The sequence below is a fragment of the Cetorhinus maximus genome, chromosome 4, assembly GCF_964194155.1.
Source record: "Cetorhinus maximus chromosome 4, sCetMax3.hap1.1, whole genome shotgun sequence".
Classification (NCBI taxonomy): domain Eukaryota; kingdom Metazoa; phylum Chordata; class Chondrichthyes; order Lamniformes; family Cetorhinidae; genus Cetorhinus; species Cetorhinus maximus.
Window position 1 is genome coordinate 91,832,884 of NC_135882.1, and position 13,880 is coordinate 91,846,763.

Below are 13,880 nucleotides of genomic sequence, written 5' to 3' on the forward strand. Positions count from 1 at the left end.
GTATAAATCTTCCACGGGTGGGATGAGAGGGCTCAGTGGGGTCATGAGTGTGCTCTGTCAAGTATTTATTTTTCAAAGTTACTGATATTGCCTGTGTGATCTGCAGTACTTCAAAAACGCATCCCAGCTGCTTGGACTGGACTGCTAACCTTCAGGTCAGCACTCTGCAGTGAGGAGTCTTTTCTGGGCCTGCAGGTTTCAGGAAGCCTTCCCTTAGCCTGGGAATAGGAGCTGAACTTTCCACTGGAGGCACCTCCTCTGAGGAGGAAGGGAGGGCTAGAAGGGGGAGGAGGCCAGGAGTGCACATTCAGCCTCCAGGGGAGCCACCTTTGGGAGGACAGGTGCAGGCACAAGCAGTGCAGGGGCAAAAGGTAGTCCAAGGTGGAAGGGGCCGCAGAAGATGCCACTATCCTGCTGCCAGGGTATACAGGTGGCAAAGCAGCTACCTCAATATGTTTGAGGTGCAGTGCCGAAGGAGGCTCCGTCTCTCAAGGGAGACAGTCAAATATATATGTAGGATGATTGGGCCTGAGATCTCCCCTAACTGTGTGGGCGGACACCCCATGCCAGTGGCTCTGAAGGTAACAGCTGCCCTCAACCTCTATGCCTCTGGCTCCTTCCACGGCTTGGTGGGTGATCTTTGTGGTGTCTCCCAATCAGCTGTCCACACTTGTGTCAAGCAGGTGACAGTTGCTCTGTTCAGGCGTGCATTGACTTTCATCCACTACCACTGGGACGAGGCCAGCCAGACACAGTGAGCCAGAGGCTTTGCGGCCATTGCTGGCTTCCCCCATGTCCAGGGTGCTATAGACTGCACACATGTGGCCATCAAGGCGCCAGCAGGTGAGCCCGGTGCCTTCGTCAACAGGAAGGGCTTCCACTCCATGAACGTGCAGATATTGTGTGATCACAGGATGCTGATTCTACAAGTCTGTGCAAGGTACCCAGGCAGCTCTCATGATGCCGACATCCTCAGACACTCCCAGGTGCCAGGGCTCTTCAGCCCTCCAGCCCGGCTGGATGGATGGCTGCTGGGTGACAAGGGATATCTCTTCAGAAGGTGGCTCATGGCCCCTCTCCGCCATCCAAGATCAGAAGCTGAGCAGCGGTACAACAGGAGTAACGCCTCCACAAGGGCTGTGGTGGAGGGAGCCATTGGTCTTCTCAAGATGCGCTTCCAATGCCTGGATCGCTCAGGGGGCGCACTCCAGTATCTCCCAGATCATGTGTCGGTGATAGTGGTTGCATGCTGCGCTCTCCACAATCTTGCGCTGGAAAGGGGGGATGCTGTGGACGAAGAAGACATAGACGCAGTGGCTGCAGCTGCATGCGATGAGTCCAGCAGTGAGTCCGTGGATGAGCACCCACAGGAAAATGCTGAGGGGGCAGACGCTCACCCGGGCATACTCCAGGGAGGCAGGGACACCCGGAAGACTTTAATCCAATGAACCTTCAGCTAGCACACCACATATGGACCTCCAGGACAAGCCTGGGCTGCAGGCTCCATACTCGATACCTAAGTGCAAAATCAGAGCTGAAGAAGAGCCATACGGACTCGAAACGTTGACTCTGTTTCTCTCTCCACAGATGCTGCCAAATCTGCTGAGCTTTTGCAGAATTTTCTGTTTCTGTTTCAGTTTTCCAGCATCTGCAACATTTTGCTTTTATCAATCTCCCCTGGTCTTTTTGTGGGTTGGGAATGTTATTATGCAAAAGGCACACCTGTTCTCACTGAGGCCGGGTTCCCCATTTTAAATGGGGTCTGAAAATTAGGTTCCCACCCACACATCATTTCTGTCTGGTGGTATAGGGATTAAAAGCCCATTAGAAGCACACCAGGTTTGAGAGTTTGTGAAGAAAATGGAAAGCTTGCTGAGACTTGGGAACATTTTGAAATATAAGTGTAAAATGTTTTGAGACATTCATATGTCACCCTTAGGTTCTGCATTGTAATTTAGATGTGTTTTTAATGCAGTGATTCATCATAGGGGTCTGTCCTGCAAAGGAAAGTTCACCCTTACATTGACCACATTGTTTAATTGTTCACCTGCATTGCAGTACTTTTCCAATGGAGAAAATACCATAATGCATTAAAAAATGTAAAAAGTCCTTGACTGTCATGTTTTTATGCTCTAATTTAATTGGGTTGGCATATCTAACTTTTTTTTTAAAAAAGAGGTAGAAAATATGGTCTGCATCTGTTCCCCCTCCATTGATTGACAGGTATTCTGCTTTGAAATTGAAATCAATATCTGTTCTGTCTGTGGAGCTGGAAGCTTTTGTTATGATGGCTGTTCCAATATAAATGCTTGACTGGGCTTCAAAAGCTTCAGCTCAACAGGTGGTCTTATTGATTCAATAAATATTGAAACTTTTACAAGCTTATAATAATAGATGATGTCTTTGATATGGTTTATTGTTTGTTTACAAACGTAATAGGCACTTTTCTATATTATTTATTTCAGATGCACAGTATCATTACACTTAGAGGATTACAACTGTTTTTTCCCTCAAGTTTTTTGGTCCAATATCAATGATAGTGAGTTTGAATTTCGGGTTTTCATAGATTGTTAGCGGTTTCATTGGTTTTCCAATAATTTTAAAATAATTCCCATTCCTGTTGCATGGCTCCTGACAACATAATGAATACTGGGTGAGTGGGAAATAGAGGTGGCATGGGGAATGAGAGATGGCATGAGATGGCATGGAGGAATGTGAGGGCATGGGGTTCATAGAAATGGTATGACAGAATATGAGGGAACATGAAGTGGCATCAGGGAATGTGAAGTGGCATGGGGTGGAATGGGGTGAGGGGTGAGGCTTTGGGGGCCTTTAAATGATGTTGGGAGCTGGGCTACTGTGTTGGCGAACCGAGTCTGCACCCATGCTCCTTCACACTCCATTGCAGCTTGCAAAATGCACTGCAAACTCAACCCCTGGTGTGAAAAGGCTAAAGTTCCTCAAAGTCACACATGGGTTGGGTGTGCATCTTGCAAGCCGCAGAAGTGCACATGTTAGGATTCCCAAACCCAGACGAAAATTTGGCCTATGAAGTTCAAACATGGATATGACAGAAACTAGAGGAAGTTGTGGTTTCATAGATACAGCAGTGGGGGAGTAAGGGCTTGTTGGGCAAAATGAATAGGGGAAATGGATGAAAAGATGTCCACAAATCTGGACACTGTTGTAAGTGAGGATGCAGGAGACAGGGTAGCAGGCTATCAGGACAGAAAAATGATGCAAAATATTGTCAATTGTATATTGGTTGTGTTTAATTGTAGGCAGATGATGGGCATTAACTGGGGATTCACTTGTGCACCTATAAATACACAAAAGCTATAACTGTGGTAGTCAGGTTAGGAGGTGCTTGCTTGTAAACTGTAGCTGTGTAAATAAATGTGTATAAAAGTGTATAAAGTTTGGCACCAGTTACATCCTTCACTGATTGGTATTCTGGAGCATAAGAAATATAACAGCTGGAAACAACAGGAAGATCAATACAATTTATTTATTTATTATATTTATGATAAAATTCTAAGCAAAATACATTTTGAGTGCCAAAATCCAACACTTGAACTACAATTGTCTTTATTTGATAAATATATTAACATGATTAAGTACTTAATTGATTTTTAACAATACCAAGCTCTGTTGCCAAATCATATTTGTACTCCATTATTTCTTTCACGTTTTAATTATAAACATAACAGGTAATTGTGGCAAATATTTTAAACCTGCAAAATTAAAACATCTGCCTTTTAAAAGAAAGCTTAAAAACGTTTTGGTTTATTATCAAGTATCTTGTTTTCTGAAACTGTTTCTGCTATGAAAACAATATTTAAAAAAATTTTAAAATGACTTATTTAAGAGTATTCCAAGCATACAGTGGAGGCGTGATTCCATGATCCAATGGGATGAGGTTCTCACAGGAAGCATGGGCAGAATTTTCCTCTGGACTTCAGGACCCTGCTGTCAGACTCAAATGGGGGTCAGTAGCACCTCACTGCACGGGAAAAATCTGAGACTTTTCCAGAATTGGTCACTTAATGACCAAAGGGCTGGCTCATCATACAATTAGGGATGGCGGGCAGGCTCTCAAAGCTGGAGGTACAGTAGGAGGCCCTCCAACTTAAAAGTAGCATCAGGAAGCCATGGCAGGAAAGTGAGGGAGAGGGTACTATAAGATGGAGGTCCCCTCTCTCTAGCTTTTTAAAGTTTAAAATAAAATAGCCTTTGGAGCTGGATACCACTGTGGGGTTGGTGCGGGGGAGCTCCCTCCATATGGCAGCCTGCAGCTGCTGCTGAATCCGGGCAAGGAGGAAAGCCTCAAAGCCTGCCTATGGAGCTGGCTGCTGGTCTGCCACCAGGAGCCTGCACTCCTCCCCCCGCCAACCCAGCCCCCTCCCCCAGCTGGGATCTGGAGGCTGACTGGACTGGTAAATGTAGATGGTTAGAAATAAGTTAAATTATGATGCTGCAAGGGTCAGCAGGAAAACCTGACTGGCCTCATGGCCAGCACCCTCAACTGTCAATTCATCACTTACAGGCGGATAACCCTGTTGCCTCCCCACCCCGTCTCCAGGAACACGTCCCAAAATGGAGCCGGAAAATTGTAACATTCATTGCCCACCGCTTTGGTCCTCATCCCTGGAAGGGGCTAAAAATCCAGTCCCATGCCTCAGAAAACCACAAGTGGTGGACATGATTTCCTGAGGTGGACTCTGTGCAAGTGCCAATTCATGCTGGGAGTGCCAAACCTCAGAATCACTAGTGTAGAGTTTTAGTCCGCAGTTCAGGTTTTCCTGCTGACCCTTGCAGCATCATAATTTAACTTATTTCTAACCATCTACATTTACCAGAAAGGACATCAAGAAAGGCTTATCATAATAATCATAATCAAAACTTAATGATGTTTGGATTTCTTTTGCAAGTTTATTTATAAAAGTTCATTGAAAATTCTTGACACGTAAGTATATCACCTCACTGTTTTGTACTTGATTATCAATGCTTTGTAGATATATCATTATGGTTGTTAGCTGTATAATGTGCAGATCTTTTATTTTCCTGAGTAGTTTTCTGGAAAAAGAATTTATGAATGTAATTTTAATGAACAGTGCATTAGATAAACTGGTAGCGAACTGAAAAATGCATGACTGCAAGCTATATATTGGGTAATGTGCAGTCAGTTAATGAAAACATTCATTTAAAGGTAACATTTGCTCAGACACCAATTTGTTCCACACATGTTATACTGAAAAACTTACCAAAACAGCTTTGGCTGGAATTAATGTCTATATGTCAATCAACCCATTTTTGAACTAATGTGTGTACTTTTCTCTTTTGTGATCTATTTTTTCGTTTCACTTCTGCTCCCCTCCAAAGAAGTTGATTCTTTGTTAGGGCATCAGTCAAACAGCCATTGTCCATTTGTGAACTTTGACAGCAAGGGCAATGGAAATGAGGATCAGTGCTGTACTCAATAAGGATTTCACACCTAATGAAGACCAATACAGGTATTGTCTCTCTCAGCAGCAAATGCACACAGACTAATTGGTTGTGAGTGATATTACAGTCAAGCTTGATCCTCTTATTACTAAACATTTAGACAGGTGCATTTCCAGCAGACGCTGCTGAATAGTAAACAAGAGTGGTAAACCCCCAATCCTGCCAAACTCAGATCAACTAACTCAGTACAAAATAGGGATTGAACCTGGACTCCCTATATAAGGCAGAGCTATTCAGTGAATAAACCTGGTGAGTTGTTGAGGTTCTCAGATGTATGTTTTCTAAGTAAAACACTCTTATGTAGTTAATCAAACAGTTTTCCTATTTAAATTTTTGTTACTTGATATCTCATGTCAGTCACCACTCCTAAATGAGAAACTAGGTAGGAGACATTCTGCCATTTTTCTATGAATCTATGTGCATATTCTATTGACTGTAAAGTGCTTTGAGATGTCTTGAGGTTAGGAAAGGTGCCCTATAAATGTAAGTATTTCTTTTAATAATGTTCTGTAGAACAGAAGTCCATGAGAAGAAGCTGATTTCTCCTCATGAGAAAGTGGCGACACACGAGATTGGCAAATTACTGTTTGTGGAACTACATGTATGAAACGTGTACTTCCACATATGGCAGGGTGGCTTGGAGTACCAATAACCAGGTGTTTGCTAAATTTACAAAATCTGGCATGGAATTTTGACTAGCTGGTTGAGTTGCACAGAAATTGAGAATAAGTTAAATAAAAATAGTTGCTCTTGCACTGAAATAATGAGAGATCTTCGAAGAGGTTTTTATTTTTATTCTTTCATGGGATGTGGGTGTTGCTGGCTAGGCCAGCATCTATTGCCCATCCCTAATTGCCCTTGAGAAGGTGGTGGTGAGCCGCCTTCATGAATCACTTCAGTCCATGTGGTGTAGATACACTTACAATGCTGTTAGGAAGGGAGATCCTGGATTTTGACCTAGCAACAGTGAAGGAACGTTGATATATTTCCAAGTCAGAATGGTGAGTGACTTGGAGGAGAACTTGCAGGTGATGGTGTTCCCATGCATGGATTCGCACCAGAGCCAGAGGCAATATGAGGAAACACTTTCTTACACAGTAAATTCTTGTGATCTGGAATCCATTGCCAAGGATGGTGGAAGGAAATTCATTGGTAACATTCAAAAGAGAATTGAATCAAAAAAAAATCAGCTATAAGGAAGAGCAGTGGATGGCGATTGATCAGGTAGCTCTACCTATGGACTGACACAGATAGGCTGAATAGCCGCATTCCGTGCTGCACCATTCTACGATTCTAAGAGTTTATAGCAAATTAATTGGTGTAAATTTCTGGGCATTTATAGAATGTATTGATTCAAATGGGGAGTGAATGGTTAAACAAATGTTTTACTTGCTTCAGATGTGTTCACATTGACTGACTGTAAATTAAATATGTTCAAACCTCTTAAATAAAGCGCTACCACAGATCCTGAATCCAGAGTGAGCCACCTGAAAGAAATTCAAATAAATGAATTGTTATATTGATTATCAAACAATTTAAAACCTAGATCACATATCAAATGAAATAATTAGACATCACAAGGGTAATTGGTAAAAGAAATATACACTCTATAACATGCAAGGTAGATCCTTGAGCAGTCTATGGTTTCACATTTCTTCCTAAGTATATCAATAGGCCCTAAACACATTCATTTCAATGGGTAGAAAATCGTGCTGAGTTTATACCTGAAATTCCGGTACGTGTTATACCTGATTTTGTGATATGTGTATGGTGTGTTATGGAGAAATTCCAAGAAATTGGACTGCCCAGTTTGCAGTTTTGTGGGAGGTGCTGTGATGTTAGGGTGGCTGAGTTGCTACTATTGATGGTAGAGTTGACCTGCAGACACATATTGGGTAGAAACAATGGGCAGAATCTTCTGGTCGGCATGTGGGGGCAGGCGTGCCTCCTATCGTCGCCCCCAATCGGGGGCATGCAGCCATTTTACCTGGGCGGGCCAGTTAAGGCCAACCCAGCATGATGTCCACCACGAAGTGCTATGCGCTATGGGCAGGGGATTCCCTCAGCCAAGAGTGCGCTCTTTCATGCATGCGCGCTAAAGAGCGCACTGATCTCCCTGAGGCTAAGTGCTGCCTCAGGGAGATCGGCTCCAAATTTAAAAACGTAAAAGAGCCAAAAACAAAATTTCCCTGACATGTCCCCTCATGTGGCATTGTCACATGAGTTGGGACATGTCCATCACTTTTAGTGAAACCTTTATTAAATGTTTAAAGACCTTCATGAAACCTCATCCCGCCCATGAATGAGGTTTCATGCTTTTTCCGAAGCCCACCAGGGCTCCCGGCCTGCCCGCCAACCCTAAGGTTGGACGGGCAAGTCCATTAATTATGTTAAGCACTTTTTAAATGGCCTCAATAGGCCATTGACAGGTTGATGGGCCCACAGCTGATTTGGCGGTGCCCCCGCCAACCTGAAAATGGAAATGACACGGGGTGACGTCGGAGTTCCGCCTGATGTCATCCTGTGTCGGCGAGTGGGCCCCGCCCCCTGCCATAAAGATCCTGCCCCATAATTACTACATGCTGTCAGTCACATATTGGGGTCTTTATTTAGAAGCAGATTTTTTTTTTTCAGGAGAATGTGTCTTTCATTCCTTCATCAGAACTCTTGACACTTCTTGGGTGAGGCACAGGGTAACTCTGTAGTTCTTCCTCGTTCTTCTACATCATCGGTATCTGTCCCCATATTCCCTCACCAGCACTTTCCTGCTACCTTTAACGCCAATGTTTCCTTCCCACCCTTCAACTGATTCCTCTCTTCAATGCCTAATTGTGTAGCAGCCAATGGCTATTCTCAATACTTGTTGTGTGAGAGAACCATACTGCAGAGAACATGCTGCAGAGAACCATATTATCTGTTCAGTCAATGGAATCATGCTTTTAGTATTCCAAAGGTGTGTTTTATTCTGTCTAGTGACTGCATGTAATTATCTTCAGCTTTGCTGAAACGAATCATTACTGGGATCATTAGCTCAGATTAGAGAGGACAATCTTTATCTTAAAGAATCCACCCACTGACCTGCCCTTTAGTTTGGCAGAATGGTAAAGATGATTCTCTCATAAATGCATCATGGCAACTACCAGAGTACTTCACGTTGATGTGCAGGATTTTATACCAATCACATACCAGCTGTACAGAATGGGAATGTTTACTGATGTTGATGGGATGTGTGGTAGAGAGAGGAGTTTTTGCTTCTTAAGTTTGCATTGACTTGATTGGGACATCGTAGGAGTCCAATAGTAGAATGATTGGTGTGAAAATAGGGTCATGGAGTTGAAGTGTTGAGGAACATGGAGGTAGGCATCCTACCTGCAACCTGGAAGAGATGTTTGCGAAGCGACCACCTAATCTCCACAAATACAGGAGATCACATTGTGAGCAAAGGTAACAGAATACCAAATGAAAAGAATTACATGTACGTCATCTCTAAGGGAACCTTTGGGGAGGTGGTGATGTAGTGGTAATGTCATTGGACTAGTAATCCAGAGGCCCAGGCTAACGCTCTGGGCACTTGGGTTCAAATCCCACCACAGCAGCTGGTGGAATTTAAATTTAATTCATAAATCTGGAATTAAAAGCTAGAATCAGTAATAGTGACCATGAAACCATGTGAGGTAAGTTGGAGCAGCAGAGGGTTCATGTACCATGGCAGCGCGGATGAGGTTGTTCATCCTTTTCATGCACTGCAGGGCTGTCCTCTGGTGTGTGCTGTTCACATTCCTCACCCTGACAACTGCCTCCCATGCAGGGTTGGTGAGTCGAGTGGGCGCCCTCCTTACATCCCTGGGGTACAGGATGTCCCTCCTCCCATCCTATTGCATTCAGCAGTACCTCCAGGGATGCATCACTAACTCTGGGTGCCAGTGCAGCTTGCTGTCTCTGGGCCATTTCCTACACAGCTGTTCAGATTCGGCGAGAGCAGCAGCTGTCCAGACGCCTTTTAAAATGGCTGTCGGATATGATGGCAGGGCGCGCGACATCCTGCGCACCCCGGTGCTGCCAGAGAACCCTAATGGTCTAGGTGCAGTGGAGCTTTCACATGGCATACAGATGCCAGTGGGTTGCTGCTGTTGACTGGCAGCATGTGTATGCCACCATCATCTCAAGTGCTCTCAAACCATTTTCTCACCTTGTGCAGGACAAATTGACGCACAAGTGCGAGAGAGAGATTGAGAGAGAGAGAGAGGATGGCAGGGGGAATGTCTGTACTCCGGCACCTGGCGTCATATGAAGAGTGGGCTGCTGAGCTGACGTGGAGGATCAGGAGCGGGCACGTGTATATGGTGAGGTTGGAGCCTCCATCCAGTAAGGAACAAAGCTTAATGTCTGTACTTAGAAACCTAAGGCTTATGCGTGGTGCCATTTTAGAGGCAGCCCATGCAGACACTCTCTCTCTCCTCTCGCAGTTGCAGGTACCATCAAGAAGTGGGTGAGGCCAGACTGAGGCTGAGTCCACTACATCCAGCAGCCCGCAGATGAGCGAGGAAGATGATGGTGAACAAAACATTTCACCTGTAGAGCTGTCGCAACAGTCACCTGCACCCCTCCCCCAGTCCAGAGGCACACGCCTAGGTGGGTTCAAGAGTTAATCCAGGGAGGGTTTCACATTCTGGTGGTCACCGCGCGGACACGTTTCTGCAGCAGGAGGAGGGGGCAGGGACAGCCAGGCTCACTGGCAACTCGAAGCACTGTTGGGGAAGAGGCCCCTGCAAAGTCCAAGTCAGATGACTGGGATCGTTCCAACACGGGATGCTTGACATGCAGCAGGAGTGCGGGAGCATCAGGTGGACATGTCGGAGGCCCTCGACAGAGTGGAATGTGAGGTGCTCTCTGATGAAGTGGTACCGATATGCGTGCGCATTGAGGTGTCCGTGGGGAGGATGGCAGACGCCATGGAGACCCTTGTCCAACAGAACAACCAGTTTCTGCTGGAGATGTGCGCAGACCTGCACTGCATCGCAATATTCACGGGCGAGATTTCACAGTGGCTTCGCTAATGGGTGACAGGGCACCTTGATCACCATCCAGGTGCCCCTTCTCAAGAAGTCAGGCAGGGGTCCTCGGGCACCCAAAAGAAAGAGGAGCAGCAGGCAGACACCCCGGGGTCCTCCACTCAGTACTCTGAGGGTATGATGCTTTTCAGAATCCCCTCAGCCTATGACACCAACAGCCTCGGCCTCTGAGTGAGAGGGTGCAGCTGCACTGGAGCCAGGCCTCGAGGACACAAAGGACGCCCACCAAAGTCGTTAAGAACAACTGGCATAATGGTCAGCAGGCTGCCTCCACCCCTGGTGTGGAGGTCAAGGGAGCACCTAGATGCAGTGACAGGGTACACGAAATTAAGAAGTCCTGATTTGGTTGCATGTGTGCACTATAATTGTTCAATGCCCATACAGTTTGTAAATAGACTACACTTTCACTTTAATCAGGTCTGATGTGGTTTCATTGCAATTCTTACTCGTTAAGCCTGTGAGGCCCCCCCATCTTCAGAGGGACACCCCAGCTTTGGTCAATGTCCTCCAGAATCAGGCATGTGCAGGGAGGCAAAGGTCTTTGCCAGGGCCCTTGCGAGCCATGTACAAGAGGTCTCCCGCGCATGCTGAGCCTTTGCCCTTCAAGAGTTCATCTGTTGAAACACCCTAGCAGGTAAGTACTACATGCTGGGATTCCCCTTCAGCTGTCCAGTCGAGATGACCCCAGCTCCACCCATCCCAGATGAGCCAACTCTCATCCAGCATCTCGAGATCTCCACCACGAGGCTCTGCATAGCTGCAAATGGCCTTGGTTCATGTTACGTTCGAAGTGCAGTCCAATACCTTTACCCCTCCCCTGTGACCCACACCCTCTTCCCCCATAACCATTGACCCTCCAGGTGACCTTCCCACAGTTAACCTTGAACCTGCCCCCATCACCCTCCATCCTGTGCAGATGAATGTCCACGTCCCCTACCTTCCCGAGGAGCCCACCCCATGACAGTAAATCTGCCCCCGCCTCATTCTGCCAACCCCCAAAAACCACTTTTACTTCAGCACCCCCTCCAACAACCCTCAGTGCCCCTTCACCCCATCATTGGAGGACCTTCACCCTCTCACCCTTACAGATCCCACTGCCCCCGATAACCCTCACCACCCCTTCCTATCAGTGTGCCCCCAGAACTCATCCATTGATAGCACAGACCCTCTTTCTGAACCCCTTTTACCCCCCATTTCCCCCCACCTATTGTCCATACTCACCTGCACACCCCCGACTGCCTGCACTCCAACACAGCCCTTCTCACCCTCTCACTCCTTAAACCATCTCACCCATTCCACAACCCCCACAGCATCCCACTCTTTCCTCTAACACCAGGAACCTCCCCTGGCACCCTCTAGGCCAACAGACCCACCCCACCGCTCCTTTGCTCTCCTCCCTGTCTAATGCCATCCCCAGCACAGACCATTGCCTCCCAACAGTACCTCATTCAGCCGTACACTTGCAACTCGAGGATCCATGTTCTGGAAGCACCAGCAACTTGAGGATCCACAATATAGACGGTCCACACACCCACCCGCTGCTGCATGTGATCTTCCAGGGTCGCTGGAGGCTCTCTGCAAGCTGCCCCAGGCTTTCATCCAGGTAAGTCCCGGCATATGCACGCCATGTAGGTCCGGATGTGTTCTTGGGGGAGTGGGGGGGGGGGTGGGGGGGAGGCGGCAATTGGGCAGTGGGGGAAAATTCCACTTGGGGGTTCATTTGCCTCCCGCCAATGGGATACAAAAAGGGCTTCCCGACAACCTCTAGTGGGAATGGCGACCCTCCATTATCCCACCACAATGGTTGGGACTATAAGATCCCGCCATCGATTCCCATCATTGGGAAACCGATTTCGCTGTTCCCACATGACTGTCTGACCCCGCCCACCATGACTCCCACCAGTGGCGGGGGGAGGGAATGAATTCGTCCAATGTCCCAGACACCACCGTCACCATCCCTGGGTATGCCCTGTCCCGCCGGCAGGACAGACCCAGCAGAGGTGGCAGCACAGTGATATACAGCCAGGGGGAGTTGGCCTGGGAGTCCCCAACATTCACTCTGGACCCCATGAAGTCTCATGACATCAGGTCAAACATGAAAACATGAGCAAGGAAGCCTCCTGCTGATTACCACGTATTGCCCTCCCTCAGCTGATGAATCAGTGCTCCTCCATGTTGAACAGCTGGCAGAAGCACTGAGGGTGGCAAGGGAAGAGAATGTACTCTGGGCAGGGGAATGCCATGTGCATCACCAAGAGTGGCTCAGTTGCACCACAACTGACCGAGCTGGCTAAGTCCTAAAAGACATAACTGCTAGAGTGGGTCTGTGGCAGGTGGTGTGGAAATTAACAAGATGGAAAAACTTACTTATCCTCACCAATCTACCTGTCGTAGATGCATCTGTCCATGACAGTATCGGTAGGAGGGACCACTGCACAGTCCTTTTGGAGACAAAGTCCCACATTCACATTGTGTTGTGTGGCACTATGAACAGATCTAGCAGCTCAAAACTGAGTATCTATGAGGCACTGTGGTCCATCAGCAGCAGCAGAATTATATTCGACCACAATCTGTAACTTCATGGCCTGAAATATCCCCCACTCTACCATTACCATCAAGCCAGGGGATCAACCCTTGTTCAATGAAGAGTGCAGGAGGGCATGCCAGGATCTGCACCATGCCTACCTAAAAATGAGGTGTCAACCTGGTGAAGCTACAACATAGCACTACTTGTATGCCAAACAGCAGAAGCAACATGCGATAGACAGAGCTAAGCGATCCCATAACCAACAGATCAGATCTAAGTTCTGCAGTCCTGCCACATCTAGTTGTGAATAGTGATGGGCAATTAAAAACTCACTGGAAGAAGAGGCTCCACAAATATCCCCATCCTCAATGATGAGGGAGCGCAGCACAGCAGTACAAAAGATAAGGCTGAAGCATTCGCAACAATCTTCAGCCAGAAGTGCCGAATGGGTGATCCATCTCGGCCTCCTCCGGAGGTCCCCAGCATCACAGATGCCAGTCTTCAGCCAATTCGATTAACTCCACATATCAAGAAATGGCTGAAGGCATTGGATACTGCAAAGGCTATGGGCCCTGACAATATTCCGGCAATAATACTGAAGAATTGTGCTCCCAAACTAGCTGTGCCCCACTATCCAAACCTTTCCAATACAGCTACGAAACTAGCATCTACCCAGCAATGTGGAAAATTGCTTAGGTATGTCCTGTCCACAAAAAGGACAAGTCCAACCCAACCAATTACTGTCCCATCAGTCTACTGTCGGTCATCAGTAAAGT